General features: G+C 46.2%; 1 protein-coding gene across 3 annotated transcripts in view; it reads left to right on the forward strand.

Annotated features, from left to right (window-relative positions):
• Positions 1–16,860, forward strand: part of TEKT2 (tektin 2) — a 72,921-nt gene that overhangs the window by 24,688 nt on the left and 31,373 nt on the right. The gene's annotated exons all lie outside the window — the stretch shown is intronic.

Below are 16,860 nucleotides of genomic sequence, written 5' to 3' on the forward strand. Positions count from 1 at the left end.
ACCTAAAAACTTTATTAGAAGGAGCTTTAGACTCAGGTATCATCACTAGAGATATATATCATTTTCTTTTTTCTACCCACCCTCACATTCCAGTTTTTTATTATTTACCCAAAATTCACAAATCCCTCACTACACCCCCCGGGAGACCTATCATTTCAGGTATTGATTCTTTAACCTCAAATCTTTCTTTTTATGTAGATTCTTTTCTTCAATCCAGAGTGTCCTCACTGAGGTCTCACATTAAAGATACTACACATTTTCTAAATTTATTAAATACCATCTCGTGGAAAGAATCTTATTCTTTTCTCACCTTGGATGTATCTGCACTTTACACAAATATCCCTCATCAATTGGGTTGTGAAGTAATCAAAAGGAGACTAGATATGGATGATGACCTCAGTGAGGAACAGAAATCTTTTCTCATTTCTTCCATATCTTTCATTCTATCACATAATTATTTTCTATTTCTTGGTGATTTCTATCTTCAGGTAATGGGCACGGCCATGGGGACCAGGTTCGCACCCAGCTATGCCAACCTCTACATGGGGGAGTTTGAACAAACCCATGTGTGGGGGGGCGGCTGGGAGGCGAGCCTGGTCCTCTATGGCCGCTACATAGATGATCTTTTTATTATTTGGGATGGGGATTCACACTCTGCTTCACAGTTTATTCAGTCACTATCACTTAATAAATACAACCTCACCTTCACCTCCATGTTTCACACCACTAAAATTAATTTTTTAGATATTGATATAGAGATTATCAATAATAAAATAGTCACGTCCACATTTAACAAAAAGACCAATACCAACTCCTTTTTGCACTTTAGTAGTGCACATCACAAACCCTGGAAGCAAAATATTCCTAAGGGACAACTTATCCGCCTTAGAAGAAATTGCTCCAATTTTACCACTTTCACTGAACAAGCTGATACCCTACTCACTTCTTTTAGAGAGTGTGGGTATCCAGATAATATTCTACAAAAAGCCCTCATGGAGGTTTCTGATTTAGATAGAAATAGCCTTTTACAACATCATCCTAAAAGAGAAGAAGACCCAACCAAAAAAGATAGGAGTTCTGCATTTATATGTAAATTCAACAGTTGTGCAGGACAGATACGTAGTATAATAAACAGAAACTATAAAATTTTGAAACAGGATCGTATCTTGGTGGAGACACTTCCTCAAGCTCCACAAATTATCTATCGAAAAAATAGGTCTCTAAAAACTCTTTTAGCTCCAAGCTTTTTGAAAAAAGTAGAGAACAAAGACTGTACTGGAAAACAAGAATCAGGTTCTGAATGGTTGACAAAAAAACCTTCGGGTTTTTTTCATTGTGGCAAAAGTAAATGCCAAGTCTGTCTCCATACATTAAGGAAAACAGTGTCAATCGAATTACCAAATAAAATAGATACTCACTTCATCAAATCATTTATAAACTGTGATTCCTCCTATGTAGTTTACCTCCTTTGGTGCAGTTGCCACTTATACTATGTGGGCCGCACCACTAGGAAACTGCGTACCAGGTTCATGGAGCATAAAAGAAATATTGCCAAGGGTTTTTTCAAACACAGTGTGTCTCGACATTTTTATTCCACACATCAGAAAGATCCCAGTTGTCTCTCTATTTTAGCATTGGAACATATAGCCCCTACGGGGAGAGGGGGTGATAGATTTTCGTTATTATGCAAGAGAGAAATCTACTGGATGCTTCAGTTTAATTCAGTACACCCTTCAGGTCTGAATGAGACAATGGAACTAAATGTAGTGGTTTAGAATTTATTAGTCATCTTTGACAACTTTCTCATGTTGATCCCATGCCACCAACCACTCTCGAGACCAATAGGTACAGGTGACAAACCCGTGTCACCTGTGTGTGGTCTGTATGGCCTTGGAGAATTCCACGTAACCCTTGACGGGACAGTGTTCACACCTGTCAGCACGTTCAGGATTAGCGGTCATTCGAAGTTAATTTCGAGTGTTTAGGAACTCCTGTCAACCGGAGTCACTCCACGGCTGTACAGCCACCCTATGTTTTCGACAGGGTTGTGATGACTTGGGTCTAATATGTCCAATGAATACTTTCAGCACTAAATGTATTTACAATTACCTCCTAGACTCAATATGAGTCGGTTTTTTCTATTTACCATACATAATTAGATATCTATGATCGGGACAAGCTTCCCTATAACCATAATGAATGCCATTATTCTATTAATTATAATCATGTTACCTCTTTCAGTGTTCTTGAGGGTTAAAATATATATAAAAAATAATAAAAAACATATAAAAAACAAACAACAAAAAATAATACAATATAATTCAGTTGTTTTCCATCTTAGTGATATGAGTGCTACAATATTTGTTATTACTTATTATGTAATGCTTGGTGTGTACAGTGAGATTCTAATATATGATTACATCTGGTCATGTGGGCTGTATAATAGTATACTGCTGAGGGACATAGTAATTAGAAAATGGTTATTAGCCAATGTTGGTATAATGACTTTATCATATTGAATATATATGTCCATTTATAATTTGTTTCTGATTAGCCCATTAGTGGGAATATATGTCTGTAGCCACATAACTGGAAGCCTTTGGTCACATGACAGCGGGATGATGGTTACGTACACCACGCTGGTGCACGTTCAGGTTGCTTAGCAACCAGCCTTCGCAAATGTGCTTTCATTATATCATACCCTTTCTCCGGAGTTCCGATCACGTGACAGCGGGATCACGTCATTGCACACCACGCGGGTACACGCATGAGTTGCTTAGCAACCAGGGCGCCCCATTAAATCTTTTTGCACGTGATACCGTCTGTCACGTGACCCGGAAGGAGCGCACAGCGCTATACGGAGTCCCGGAGACAAACCTCCCTATCTCCACATATCAGTTTGGGGACATTTATGTAAGTCTTATATTTATTATGGGGACACTATCATCCCAGTAATCGGGGGAGGGAAGTTTCTAGAATCAATGCATCTGATTAAAAGTGGTTGTCCATAATAAACAGGGGGTGAGTCATGTGACCACACTGACCTTTGACCCTCTTGATCATAGAGATTTATTTTATTGATTTGCTGTTTTTTAAATTCCTTTTTCATGTGGGTTTGCCTCCCAATCTTTTCTATGTATATCATGAGTACACTATCTATAGAATTTCTGTATTTTTATCATGACTGTGGATGATTGATTATTTTTACATCACATCTGTGGGGCATCAGGTCATTAAATGGGGTATAAATAGATCCCAAAAATCAGATGGAGCCATACTTCTGATGAAGCTAGGTGACCTAACCTAGGGAAACGCGTTAAGTGTTGAAGCTGCGACGACCACCACAAGTGTTCCACTTTCAAGACGGATCCAGATATGGACTTTTAAACCTGCCTTTTGGAACTTTGAGGAATTTCATCTGTGCAGCATTGATGGGAGAGACCCAGTTTGTTCCATTGCCGCAGCTTGCTTGCTGAAAAATCTCCAGGCCTCTGGAAGTCTCCATCAACACGGGTAATACCAGCTGTACATATTCCCTCTCACCAGAGAACTTTGCACAAGGCACTTAGTCCGGGATCCTTTTGTGGACACTGAAAGCAGCCACCTTTAAACATTTCTCAGCTCCATATATGCCTCAATTTTTTATCTGATTTATATGTTTAGGATGTTTTTAGTTTGTGATGTATAGGTAATAAATTTTATGTTATTTTTATTGAAATTGATCCACAGTCATTAATTATTATTGGAGAAACACATAAGCGCCAGTTTTCACTTTCTTAGTCTAGTCTGATGCCTCTGTATTACAAGGTGAAAGGTGTAGTCTGATGCCTCTGAATTTGAAGGCGAGACGTAGGGGTAAATTTACTAAGCTCCCGATTTTGACCGAGATGCCGTTTTTTCATCAAAGTGTCATCTCGGTAATTTACTAAGCAATAATCACAGCAGTGATGAGGGCATTCGTAATATTTTGAAGTCCTAGGAAAAAAATCACGAATGAATACACCATCGGTCAAAACGCGGCTGTTTAAGTATGAATCTCGGTCATTTACTAAGAAGTGCAAAGCAAAAAAAAAACAAACACTGCCGTGAAAAATTACAACTCGTAAAAAAGTGCTAAAAAAAAACAGACCTTTTTTTTTTATTCGTGATTGGATAGGCATGCACGGATCCATGAGATCCGTGCATGTATATCAGTGGGAAGGGGTGGGAAAGTGCTTATTTTTTCAAAAAAAAATTGCGTGGGGTCCCCCCTCCTAAGCATAACCAGCCTCGGGCTCTTTGAGCCGATCCTGGTTGCAGAAATATGGTGAAAAAATTGACAGGGGTTCCCCCATATTTAAGCAACCAGCATCGGGCTCTGCGCCTGGTCCTGGTTCCAAAAATACGGGGGACAAAAAGAGTAGGGGTCCCCCCCGTATTTTTAAAACCAGCACCGGGCTCCACTAGCTGGACAGATAATGCCACAGCCGGGGGTCACTTTTATATAGTGCCCTGCGGCCGTGGCATCAAAAATCCAACTAGTCACCCCTGGCCGGGGTACCCTGGGGGAGTGGGGACCCCTTCAATCAAGGGGTCCCCCCCCCAGCCACCCAAGGGCGAGGGGTGAAGCCCGAGGCTGTCCCCCCCCCATCCAATGGGCTGCGGATGGGGGGGCTGATAGCCTTTGTTGTAAAAGAAAAGATATTGTTTTTAGTAGCAGTACTACAAGTCCCAGCAAGCCTCCCCCGCATGCTGGTACTTGGAGAACCACAAGTACCAGCATGCGGCGGAAAAACGGGCCCGCTGGTACCTGTAGTACTACTACTAAAAAAATACCCAAAAAAACACAAGACACACACACCGTGAAAGTATAATTTTATTACATACATACACACACACATACATACATACTTACCTTATGTTCCCACGCAGGTCGGTCCTCTTCTCCAGTAGAATCCAAGGGGTACCTGTTGAAGAAATTATACTCACGAGATCCAGGGGTCCAGGGTCCTCGGGGAATCCAGGTGTAATCCACGTACTTGAAAAAAATAACAAAACGGACACCCGAGCCACGCACTAAAAGGGGACCCATGTTTGCACATGGATCCCCTTTTCCCGACTGCCAGAAACCCACTCTGACTGATGTCTAAGTGGGTTTCTTCAGCCAATCAGGGAGTGCCACGTTGTAGCACTCTCCTGATCGGCTGTGTGCTCCTGTACTGAGTGACAGGCGGCACACGGCAGTGTTACAATGTTGCGCCTATGCGCTCCATTGTAACCAATGCTGGGAACTTTCTGCCCTGCGGTTGACCTAAAGTGACGTCACCGCTGAGCAGAAAGTTCCCAGCATTGGTTACAATGGAGCGCATAGGCGCAACATTGTAACACTGCCGTGTGCCGCCTGTCACTCAGTACAGGAGCACACAGCCGATCAGGAGAGTGCTACAACGTGGCACTCCCTGATTGGCTGAAGAAACCCACTTAGACATCAGTCAGAGTGGGTTTCTGGCAGTCGGGAAAAGGGGATCCATGTGCAAACATGGGTCCCCTTTTAGTGCGTGGCTCGGGTGTCCGTTTTGTTATTTTTTTCAAGTACGTGGATTACACCTGGATTCCCCGAGGACCCTGGACCCCTGGATCTCGTGAGTATAATTTCTTCAACAGGTACCCCTTGGATTCTACTGGAGAAGAGGACCGACCTGCGTGGGAACATAAGGTAAGTATGTATGTATGTGTGTATGTATGTAATAAAATTATACTTTCACGGTGTGTGTGTCTTGTGTTTTTTTGGGTATTTTTTTAGTAGTAGTACTACAGGTACCAGCGGGCCCGTTTTTCCGCCGCATGCTGGTACTTGTGGTTCTCCAAGTACCAGCATGCGGGGGAGGCTTGCTGGGACTTGTAGTACTGCTACTAAAAACAATATCTTTTCTTTTACAACAAAGGCTATCAGCCCCCCCATCCGCAGCCCATTGGATGGGGGGGGACAGCCTCGGGCTTCACCCCTGGCCCTTGGGTGGCTGGGGGGGGGGACCCCTTGTGCGCCATTGCTCTCAGCACACTTCATATTCCGGTCACTGAGGGTGCAGGGCGCTGGGGGGGGGGCGCCCTGAGACGCAATAAAACATTACAGAAATACCTTACATGGCAAAAAATGCATCACATATAGCTCCTGGGCTATATGGATGCATTTAACCCCTGCCAGAATATACAAAAAACCGGGAGATAAGGCCGCCGAAAAGGGGGCGGAGCCTATCTCCTCAGCACACTGGCGCCATTTTTCCTCACAGCTCAGTTGGAGGGAAGCTCCCTGGCTCTTCCCTGCAGACAGAAAGGGTTAAAAAAAGAGAGGGGGGCACTAATTAGGCGCAGTATTAAAACATACAGCAGCTATAAGGGGAAAAACACTTATATAAGGTTATCCCTGTATATATATAGCGCTCTGGTGTGTGCTGGCATACTCTCCCTCTGTCTCCCCAAAGGGCTAGTGGGGTCCTGTCCTCTATCAGAGCATTCCCTGTGTGTGTGCTGTGTGTCGGTACGTTTGTGTCGACATGTATGAGGAGAAAAATGATGTGGAGACGGAGCAGAGTGTCTGTAACAGTGATGTCACCCCCTAGGGGGTCGACACCTGAGTGGATGTACTGTTGAAAATTACGTGACAGTGTCAGCTCTATATAAAAAAAACAGTGGTTGACATGAGACAGCCGGCTACTCAGCTTGTGCCTGTCCAGACGTCTCATAGGCCGTCAGGGGCTCTAAAGCAGCCGTTACCTCAGATGGCAGATACAGACGCCGACACGGATACTGACTCCTGTGTCGACGGTGAAGAGACAACCGTGATTTCCAGTAGGGCCACACGTTACATGATTGAGACAATGGAAAATGTTTTTATACATTTCTGATAATACGAGTACCACCAAAAAAGGGGTATTATGTTCGGTGAGGGAAAAACTACCTGTAGTTTTCCTGAATCTGAGAAATAAAATGAGGTGTGTGATGATGCGTGGGTTTCCCCCCGATAACAATTAATAATTTCTTAAAAAGTATTGGCTGCATACCCTTTCCCGCCAGAGGTTAGGATGCATTGGGAAACACCCCCTAGGGGGGATAAGGCACTCACACGCTTGTAAGAACAAGGGCTCTACCCTCTCATGAGATGGCCGCCCTTAAGGATCCTGCTGATAGAAAGCAGGAGGGTATCCAAAAAAGGTATTTACACACATACTGGTGTTATACTGCGACCAGCTATCGCCTCAGCCTGGAGGTGCAGTGCTGGGTTGGCATGGTCGGATTCCCTGACTGGAAAATATTATTGCCTATAGAGCATTTAAAAGATGCATTTCTATATATGCATGATGCACAGCGGAATAATTGCCGACTGGCATCAAGTATAAGTGCGTTGTCCAATTCTACCAGTAAAATGGTCAGGTGATGCGGATTCCAAACGGCATTTGGAAGTATTGCCTTTGAAAGGGGACATTTGGGGTCGGTCTTTTAGACCTGGTGGCCACGGCAACAGCTGGGAAATCCACGTTTGTACCCCAGGTCGCCTCTCAAAATAAGACGCCGTATTATCAGGCGCAGTCCTTTGTTGGCAAGCGGACAAAAGGTTCCTCTTTTCTGCTCGTGACAGAGGGAGAGGAAAAAGGCTGCAGAGATCAGCCAGTTCCCAGGAACAGAAACCCTTTCCCGCCTCTGCCAAGCCCTCAGTATGACGCTAGGGCTTTACAAGCTCAGGCACGGTGGGGGCCCGTTCTCAATGAATTTCAGTGCGCAGTGGGCTCACTCGCAAGTAGACCCCTGGATCCTTCAGGTAATATCTCAGGGGTACATATTGGAATTCGAGACGTCTCCCCCTCGCCGTTACCAAAAGTCGACTTTACCGACGTCTCCCTCTGACAGGGAGGCAGTTTTGGAAACCATTCACAAGCTGTATTCCCAGCAGGTGATAATCAAGGTACCCCTCCTGCAACAGGGAACGGGGTATTATTCCACACTATTGTGGTACCGAAGCCAGACGGCTCGGTGAGACCGATTCTAAAATCTAAAATCTTTGAACACTTACATACAGAGGTTCAAATTCAAGATTGAGTCACTCAGAGCAGTGATTGCGAACCTGGAAGAAGGGGACTTCATGATGTCTCGGGACATCAAGGATGCTTACCTTCATGTCAAAATTTACCCTTCTCACCAAGGGTACCTCAGGTTATGGTACAGAACTGTCACTATCAGTTCAGACGCTGCCGTAGGGATGGTCCACGGCACCCCGGGTCTTTACCAAGGTAATGGACGAAATGATATCTAGAGATGAGCGCCTGAAATTTTTCGGGTTTTGTGTTTTGGTTTTGGGTTCGGTTCCGCGGCCGTGTTTTGGGTTCGAACGCGTTTTGGCAAAACCTCACCGAATTTTTTTTGTCGGATTCGGGTGTGTTTTGGATTCGGGTGTTTTTTTCAAAAAACACTAAAAAACAGCTTAAATCATAGAATTTGGGGGTCATTTTGATCCCAAAGTATTATTAACCTCAAAAACCATAATTTCCACTCATTTTCAGTCTATTCTGAATACCTCACACCTCACAATATTATTTTTAGTCCTAAAATTTGCACCGAGGTCGCTGTGTGAGTAAGATAAGCGACCCTAGTGGCCGACACAAACACCGGGCCCATCTAGGAGTGGCACTGCAGTGTCACGCAGGATGTCCCTTCCAAAAAACCCTCCCCAAACAGCACATGACGCAAAGAAAAAAAGAGGCGCAATGAGGTAGCTGTGTGAGTAAGATTAGCGACCCTAGTGGCCGACACAAACACCGGGCCCATCTAGGAGTGGCACTGCAGTGTCACGCAGGATGGCCCTTCCAAAAAACCCTCCCCAAACAGCACATGACGCAAAGAAAAAAAGAGGCGCAATGAGGTAGCTGACTGTGTGAGTAAGATTAGCGACCCTAGTGGCCGACACAAACACCGGGCCCATCTAGGAGTGGCACTGCAGTGTCACGCAGGATGTCCCTTCCAAAAAAACCCTCCCCAATCAGCACATGATGCAAAGAAAAAGAAAAGAAAAAAGAGGTGCAAGATGGAATTGTCCTTGGGCCCTCCCACCCACCCTTATGTTGTATAAACAAAACAGGACATGCACACTTTAACCAACCCATCATTTCAGTGACAGGGTCTGCCACACGACTGTGACTGATATGACGGGTTGGTTTGGACCCCCCCCAAAAAAGAAGCAATTAATCTCTCCTTGCACAAACTGGCTCTACAGAGGCAAGATGTCCACCTCATCTTCACCCTCCGATATATCACCGTGTACATCCCCCTCCTCACAGATTATCAATTCGTCCCCACTGGAATCCACCATCTCAGCTCCCTGTGTACTTTGTGGAGGCAATTGCTGCTGGTCAATGTCTCCGCGGAGGAATTGATTATAATTCATTTTAATGAACATCATCTTCTCCACATTTTCTGGATGTAACCTCGTACGCCGATTGCTGACAAGGTGAGCGGCGGCACTAAACACTCTTTCGGAGTACACACTTGTGGGAGGGCAACTTAGGTAGAATAAAGCCAGTTTGTGCAAGGGCCTCCAAATTGCCTCTTTTTCCTGCCAGTATAAGTACGGACTGTGTGACGTGCCTACTTGGATGCGGTCACTCATATAATCCTCCACCATTCTATCAATGTTGAGAGAATCGTATGCAGTGACAGTAGACGACATGTCCGTAATCGTTGTCAGGTCCTTCAGTCCGGACCAGATGTCAGCATCAGCAGTCGCTCCAGACTGCCCTGCATCACCGCCAGCGGGTGGGCTCGGAATTCTGAGCCTTTTCCTCGCACCCCCAGTTGCGGGAGAATGTGAAGGAGGAGATGTTGACAGGTCGCGTTCCGCTTGACTTGACAATTTTGTCACCAGCAGGTCTTTCAACCCCAGCAGACCTGTGTCTGCCGGAAAGAGAGATCCAAGGTAGGCTTTAAATCTAGGATCGAGCACGGTGGCCAAAATGTAGTGCTCTGATTTCAACAGATTGACCACCCGTGAATCCTTGTTAAGCGAATTAAGGGCTGCATCCACAAGTCCCACATGCCTAGCGGAATCGCTCCCTTTTAGCTCCTTCTTCAATGCCTCCAGCTTCTTCTGCAAAAGCCTGATGAGGGGAATGACCTGACTCAGGCTGGCAGTGTCTGAACTGACTTCACGTGTGGCAAGTTCAAAGGGCATCAGAACCTTGCACAACGTTGAAATCATTCTCCACTGCGCTTGAGACAGGTGCATTCCATCTCCTATATCGTGCTCAATTGTATAGGCTTGAATGGCCTTTTGCTGCTCCTCCAACCTCTGAAGCATATAGAGGGTTGAATTCCACCTCGTTACCACTTCTTGCTTCAGATGATGGCAGGGCAGGTTCAGTAGTTTTTGGTGGTGCTCCAGTCTTCTGTACGTGGTGCCTGTACGCCGAAAGTGTCCCGCAATTTTTCTGGCCACCGACAGCATCTCTTGCACGCCCCTGTCGTTTTTTAAAAAATTCTGCACCACCAAATTCAAGGTATGTGCAAAACATGGGACGTGCTGGAATTTGCCCATATTTAATGCACACACAATATTGCTGGCGTTGTCCGATGCCACAAATCCACAGGAGAGTCCAATTGGGGTAAGCCATTCCGCGATGATCTTCCTCAGTTGCCGTAAGAGGTTTTCAGCTGTGTGCGTATTCTGGAAAGCGGTGATACAAAGCGTAGCCTGCCTAGGAAAGAGTTGGCGTTTGCGAGATGCTGCTACTGGTGCCGCCGCTGCTGTTCTTGCGGCGGGAGTCCATACATCTACCCAGTGGGCTGTCACAGTCATATAGTCCTGACCCTGCCCTGCTCCACTTGTCCACATGTCCGTGGTTAAGTGGACATTGGGTACAACTGCATTTTTTAGGAGACTGGTGAGTCTTTTTCTGACGTCCGTGTACATTCTCGGTATCGCCTGCCTAGAGAAGTGGAACCTAGATGGTATTTGGTAACGGGGGCACACTGCCTCAATAAATTGTCTAGTTCCCTGTGAACTAACGGCGGATACCGGACGCACGTCTAACACCAACATAGTTGTCAAGGACTCAGTTATCCGCTTTGCAGTAGGATGACTGCTGTGATATTTCATCTTCCTCGCAAAGGACTGTTGAACAGTAAATTGCTTACTGGAAGTTGTACAAGTGGGCTTACGACTTCCCCTCTGGGATGACCATCGACTCCCAGCGGCAACAACAGCAGCGCCAGCAGCAGTAGGCGTTACACGCAAGGATGCATCGGAGGAATCCCAGGCAGGAGAGGACTCGTCAGACTTGCCAGTGACATGGCCTGCAGGACTATTGGCATTCCTGGGGAAGGAGGAAATTGACACTGAGGGAGTTGGTGGGGTGGTTTGCGTGAGCTTGGTTACAAGAGGAAGGGATTTACTGGTCAGTGGACTGCTTCCGCTGTCACCCAAAGTTTTTGAACTTGTCACTGACTTATTATGAATGCGCTGCAGGTGACGTATAAGGGAGGATGTTCCGAGGTGGTTAACGTCCTTACCCCTACTTATTACAGCTTGACAAAGGGAACACACGGCTTGACACCTGTTGTCCGCATTTCTGGTGAAATACCTCCACACCGAAGAGCTGATTTTTTTGGTATTTTCACCTGGCATGTCAACGGCCACATTCCTCCCACGGACAACAGGTGTCTCCCCGGGTGCCTGACTTAAACAAACCACCTCACCATCAGAATCCTCCTGGTCAATTTCCTCCCCAGCGCCAGCAACACCCATATCCTCCTCATCCTGGTGTACTTCAACACTGACATCTTCAATCTGACTATCAGGAACTGGACTGCGGGTGCTCCTTCCAGCACTTGCAGGGGGCGTGCAAATGGTGGAAGGCGCATGCTCTTCACGTCCAGTGTTGGGAAGGTCAGGCATCGCAACCGACACAATTGGACTCTCCTTGTGGATTTGGGATTTCAAAGAACGCACAGTTCTTTGCGGTGCTTTTGCCAGCTTGAGTCTTTTCAGTTTTCTAGCGAGAGGCTGAGTGCTTCCATCCTCATGTGAAGCTGAACCACTAGCCATGAACATAGGCCAGGGCCTCAGCCGTTCCTTGCCACTCCGTGTGGTAAATGGCATATTGGCAAGTTTACGCTTCTCCTCCGACAATTTTATTTTAGGTTTTGGAGTCCTTTTTTTACTGATATTTGGTGTTTTGGTTTTGACATGCTCTGTACTATGCCATTGGGCATCGGCCTTGGCAGACGACGTTGCTGGCATTTCATCGTCTCGGCCATGACTAGTGGCAGCAGCTTCAGCACGAGGTGGAAGTGGATCTTGATCTTTCCCTAATTTTGGAACCTCAACATTTTTGTTCTCCATATTTTAATAGGCACAACTAAAAGGCACCTCAGGTAAACAATGGAGATGGATGGATTGGATACTAGTATACAATTATGGACGGGCTGCCGAGTGCCGACACAGAGGTAGCCACAGCCGTGAACTACCGCACTGTACTGTGTCTGCTGCTAATATATAGACTGGTTGATAAAGAGATAGTATACTCGTAACTAGTATGTATGTATAAAGAAAGAAAAAAAAACCACGGTTAGGTGGTATATACAATTATGGACGGGCTGCCGAGTGCCGACACAGAGGTAGCCACAGCCGTGAACTACCGCACTGTACTGTGTCTGCTGCTAATATATAGACTGGTTGATAAAGAGATAGTATACTCGTAACTAGTATGTATGTATAAAGAAAGAAAAAAAAACCACGGTTAGGTGGTATATACAATTATGGACGGGCTGCCGAGTGCCGACACAGAGGTAGCCACAGCCGTGAACTACCGCACTGTACTGTGTCTGCTGCTAATATAGACTGGTTGATAAAGAGATAGTATACTACTAATATTATATATACTGGTGGTCAGGTCACTGGTCACTAGTCACACTGGCAGTGGCACTCCTGCAGCAAAAGTGTGCACTGTTTAATTTTAATATAATATTATGTACTCCTGGCTCCTGCTATAACCTATAACTGGCACTGCAGTAGTGCTCCCCAGTCTCCCCCACAATTATAAGCTGTGTGAGCTGAGCAGTCAGACAGATATATAATATATATAGATGATGCAGCACACTGGCCTGAGCCTGAGCAGTGCACACAGATATGGTATGTGACTGACTGAGTCACTGTGTGTATCGCTTTTTTCAGGCAGAGAACGGATATATTAAATAAACTGCACTGTGTGTCTGGTGGTCACTCACTATATAATATATTATGTACTCCTGGCTCCTGCTATAACCTATAACTGGCACTGCAGTAGTGCTCCCCAGTCTCCCCCACAATTATAAGCTGTGTGAGCTGAGCAGTCAGACAGATATATAATATTATATATAGATAATAGATGATGCAGCACACTGGCCTGAGCCTGAGCAGTGCACACAGATATGGTATGTGACTGAGTCACTGTGTGCTGTGTATCGCTTTTTTCAGGCAGAGAACGGATTATAAATAAAAGTGGTGGTCACTGGTCACTATCAGCAAAACTCTGCACTGTACACTACTGAGTACTCCTAATGCTCCCCAAAATTAGTAAATCAAGTGTCTAAACGGAGAGGACGCCAGCCACGTCCTCTCCCTATCAATCTCAATGCACGTGTGAAAATGGCGGCGACGCGCGGCTCCTTATATAGAATCCGAGTCTCGCGATAGAATCCGAGCCTCGCGAGAATCCGACAGCGTCATGATGACGTTCGGGCGCGCTCGGGTTAACCGAGCAAGGCGGGAAGATCCGAGTCGCTCGGACCCGTGAAAAAAAACATGAAGTTCTGGCGGGTTCGGATTCAGAGAAACCGAACCCGCTCATCTCTAATGATATCCCTTCGAAGGAAGGAAATTTTAGTTATCCCTTACTTGGACAATTCCCTGATAAGGGTAAGATCCAGGGAACAGTTGGAGGTCGGTGTAGCACTATCTCAGGTAGTGTTGCGGCAGCACGATTGGGTTCTCAATATTCCAAAATCGCAGCTGGTTCCGACGACTTGTCTTCTGTTTCCTAGGGATGATCCTGGACACAGTCCAGAAAAAAGGTGTTTCTCCCGGAAGAGAAAGCCAGGGAGTTATCCGAGCTAATCAGGAACCTCCTAAAACCGAACCAAGTCTCAGTGCATCAATGCACAAGGGTTCTGGGAAAAAATGGTGGCTTCCTACGAAGCAATCCCATTCGTTAGATTCCACGCAAGAACTTTCCAGTGGAACCTACTGGACAAATGGTCCGGGTCGCATTTTCAGATGCATCAGCGGATAACCCTGTCACCAAGGACAAGGGTATCCATCCTGTGGTGGTTGCAGAGTGCTCATCTTCTAGAGGGCCGAAGATTCGGCATTCAGGACTGGGTCCTGGTGACCACGGATGCCAGCCTGCGAGGCTGGGGAGCAGTCACACAGGGAAGGAATATCCAGGGCTTAGGGTCAAGCCTGGATACATCACTTCACATAAATATCCTGAAGCTAAGGGCCATTTACAATGCTCTAAGCTTAGCGAGACCTCTGCTTCAAGGTCAGCCGGTGTTGATCCAGTCGGACAACATCATGGCAGTCACCCACGTAAACAGACAGGGTGGCACAAGAAGCAGGAGGGCAATGGCAGAAGCTGCAAGGATTCTCCGCTGGGCGGAAAATCATGTAATAGCACTGTCAACAGTATTCATTCCGGGAGTGGACAACTGGGAAGCAGACTTCCTCAGCACGACCTCCACCCGGGAGAGTGGGGACTTCACCCAAAAGTCGTCCACATGATTAAAAAACTCGACAGGTATTGCGCCAGGTCAAGAGACCCTCAGGCAATAGTTGTAGACGATCTGGTAACACCGTGGGTGTACCAGTCAGTGTATGTGTTCCCTCATCTGCCTCTCATACCCAAGGTACTGAGATTGATAAGATGGAGAGGAGTAAGCACTATATTCGTGGCTCCGGATGGGCCAAAAAGGACTTGGTAACCGGAACTTCAAGAGAGGCTCACGGAGGATCCGTGGCCTCTACCATCTAAGAAGGGACCTGCTCCAGCAAGGACCCTGTCTGTTCCATGACTTACCGCGGCTGCGTTTGACGGCATGGCGGTTGAACACCGGATCCTGAAGGAAAAAAGGCATTCCGGATGAAGTCATCCCTATCCTGATCAAAAGCCAGGAAGGATGTAACCGCAAAAACATTATCACCGCAATTGGCGAAAATATGTTGCGTAGTGCGAGGCCAGTAAGGCCCGACGGAGGAAATTCAACTGGGTCGATTCCTACATTTCCTGAAAACAGGAGTGTCTATGGGCCTGAAATTGGGGTCCATTAAGGTTCAGATTTCGGCCCTGTCAATTTTCTTCCAAAAAAGAACTAGCTTCAGTCCCTGAAGTTTAGACGTTTGTAAAAGGGGTACTGCATATACAGCCTCCTTTTGTGCCTCCAGTGGCAATTTGGGATCTCAATGTAGTTTGGGTTCCAAAAGTCACATTGGTTTGAACCACTTAAATCTGTGGAGTTAAAATATCTCACATGGAAAGTGGTCATGCTGTTGGCCCTGGCCTGAGCCAGGCGCGTGTCAGGATTGGCGGCTTTATCCTGTAAAAGCCCTTATCTGATTTTCCATTCGGACAGGGCGGAATTGAGGACTCGTCCTCAGTTTCTCCCTAAGGTGGTTCCAGCGTTTTCACCTGAACCAACCTATTGTGGTGCCTGCGGCTACTAGGAACTTGGAGGAATCCAAGTTGCTGGATGTTGTCAGGGCCCTGAAAATATGTTCCAGGACGGCTGGAGTCAGGAAATCTGACTCGCTGTTTATCCTGTATGCACCCAACATGCTGGGTGCTCCTGCTTCTAAGCAGACTATTGCTCGTTGGATTTGTAGTACAATTCAGCTTGCACATTCTGTGGCAGGCCTGCCACAGCTAAAATCTGTAAAAGCCCGTTCCACAAGGAAAGTGGGCTCATCTTGGGCGGCTGCCCGAGGGGTCTCGGCTTTACAACTTGGCCGAGCAGCTACTTGGTCAGGGGCAAACACGTTTGCTAAATTCTACAAATTTGATACCCTGGCTGAGGAGGACCTGGAGTTCTCTCATTCGGTGCTGCAGAGTCATCCGCACTCTCCCGCCCGTTTGGGAGCTTTGGTATAATCTCCATGGTCCTTACGGAGTCCCCAGCATCCACTTAGGACGTTAGAGAAAATAAGAATTTACTTACCGATAATTCTATTTCTCGTAGTCCGTAGTGGATGCTGGGCGCCCATCCCAAGTGCGGATTGTCTGCAATACTTGTACATAGTTATTGTTACAAAAATCGGGTTATTATTGTTGGGAGCCATCTTTTCAGAGGCTCCTCTGTTATCATACTGTTAACTGGGTTCAGATCACAAGTTATACGGTGTGATTGGTGTGGCTGGTATGAGTCTTACCCGGGATTCAAAATCCTTTCTTATTGTGTACGCTCGTCCGGGCACAGTTTCCTAACTGAGGCTTGGAGGAGGGTCATAGGGGGAGGAGCCAGTGCACACCAGTTAGTCCTAAAGCTTTCTTTAGATGTGCCCAGTCTCCTGCGGAGCCGCTATTCCCCATGGTCCTTACGGAGTCCCCAGCATCCACTACGGACTACGAGAAATAGAATTATCGGTAAGTAAATTCTTATTTTTTTTTATTTAATTGATTCTTTGGTTGTTTTTTGAACCTGTAAAAACATGGTGTGTGGATTCTATGAGCGACTCTATTAGTTTTTATACTTGTCCAAATCCATAGGAGTATTGCATATCTCCCTATAGCGGCGGACGTGTTTCCACACTATCAGTTCCAGGTTCATCCTATTTGAGATTGATTAGTTAATTGATAAACACAG

This window comes from Pseudophryne corroboree, chromosome 2, assembly GCF_028390025.1.
Source record: "Pseudophryne corroboree isolate aPseCor3 chromosome 2, aPseCor3.hap2, whole genome shotgun sequence".
NCBI classification, from domain to species: domain Eukaryota; kingdom Metazoa; phylum Chordata; class Amphibia; order Anura; family Myobatrachidae; genus Pseudophryne; species Pseudophryne corroboree.